Source organism: Adiantum capillus-veneris, chromosome 15 (genome assembly GCF_014529385.1).
Source record: "Adiantum capillus-veneris isolate H3 chromosome 15, ASM1452938v2, whole genome shotgun sequence".
Taxonomy (NCBI): domain Eukaryota; kingdom Viridiplantae; phylum Streptophyta; class Polypodiopsida; order Polypodiales; family Pteridaceae; genus Adiantum; species Adiantum capillus-veneris.
This window is the reverse complement of record NC_140945.1, coordinates 153,409,951-153,411,882: the sequence shown is the minus strand read 5'-3', so window position 1 is coordinate 153,411,882 and position 1,932 is coordinate 153,409,951.

Here is a 1,932-nt window from a genome sequence, read left to right as displayed (position 1 = left end):
ACCTTCTCTTTCATAACCACCTCTCCACTTGGGTTGAGCAATACTAGCCCTCCCCCTGCTTTTCCTGTGACTCGTCGAAAAGCTCCATCAAAGAACAAGGTAAAAGCATTAGGAATACTTTTAGGTGGTGGCAATGGTAGGGTCTTTACTTCAGGCACCTTAATCTCCTTCTCATGTACCCTATAAGTAAGGATCCCTGCCAATTTTGCACGTACACTATCTTCTACTTTGAAAGAGTATTGAAACTCTTGCAACTCCATAATCCGCTTTGAGATCCTAGTACCAAGATTCATTTGAGATGACACCCAAGGGAACAAATTTTCTGCAGTGAGAATTACAAAAGGTTTTTGTAGCAGGTAGGATCTAAACTTTCTCACTGCAAACATGAGAGAAAACATCACGAGTTCTGCCTCCGTGTAGCCTCTCTCTAAAGCATTCATGACCCTACTAGCAAAGTAGATGGGTCGCATCCTGGTACTATGGGGATCTTGTTGTAGCAAAACTGCTCCAATTGTTTCTTTCCCAACACTAGAGCTAACAAAGAATGTGTACTCCCAACAAGGAGGCATGAGTGTTGGTTGCTTTGACAGGATGACTTTAATGTTACAAAAGTACTCTTCAAGCTCATAAGACCATGCAAATTCTACTTGTTGTGTCAACTTTTGCAAAGGATGAAGCAACTCCAAAGCTAAGTGAATAAAGCGTGACATATACTTCACCTTTTGAATGAATGAGATTACCTCTTTGAGATTCTTGGGTGATGGGAGCTCAATAAGAGCCTTTGTCTTTGAAGGATCCACCTCAATGCCTTTATAGGAAACCTTGTGACCAAGCAAGATCACTTCGTCCTCACCTATGTGAAATTTGTCGGGGTTGAGTTGAGCTCCCATGTCACAGAGCTTCTTTAAACCTTCTTCTACCCTTTGTAGATGCAATGATTTTGAGCTATAAATGCAAAAATCGTCAATGAACACTCTAATTGACTTTCCAAAGAATGCTTGAAACACCATGTTCATGAAACGTTGGAATGTTGCAGGAGCATTTGTCAGACCAAATGGCATGACTCTAAAATCATAACAACCCCAAGGAGTGATGAAGGTTGTTTTTAACTGATCTTCCAATGCGATACCTATTTGAAAGTAACCCGAGTAGCCATCATACACAGTGTACTTCTCATGACCAGCTACCTCATTTAGTATCTCATCTTGAAATGGGAGGGAAAAGTTGTCTCTTTTTGTTGCCTCGTTGAGTGGATGGTAATCCACACACACCCTCCACTTGTCATTTTTCTTAGGAGTGACAACAACGGGAGAGACCCACTCTGAATTCTCCACTGGATAAATGAAACCTGCTGCTAGAAGCTTTCTTATCTCCTTGAGTAAAGCCTGCTCCTTGATGACTCCTAGCCTTCGTAGCTTTTGAGCCTTAGGTGTGGCCTCTGGCTTCAACTCAATTTTGTGTTGAACAGCATCTACTCCACGCACATCGGTGTAGTCTTTAGCAAAAAGCCTAGGAAATTTCCTTAACACACCTTTGAGCTCCTCTCTTTCATCCTTTGGAAGTGTTGTAGATAACATACCTTCTAGCATTCTTTCATCTTCCACTTTTTGGTTTTCTTGGGAACCTACCTCTTCCAAACCTGGGTAAGAGGTCTATTGGTTGTTTGGCTTAAACCTTACCCCCATGACTTCGATGGAAGAATCCTCTTCAGTAATGCTGCCGCTACTTTCTCCTCTGAAGTGCTATCGGTCTAGCCTTCCTCCATCTCACTTTGAGATGATTCTTCATGGAGCTCCTCTTGGCAATGCTCCTTCATGTCAAAGACAACCTTCTTATGATTGTCATTCATGCAAATTAGTTTTCCACTCTCCCAATCCTGCAAAGCTGGCATTTTCATTAGCCATGGTCTCCCTAGGATAAATGCGTAACCAT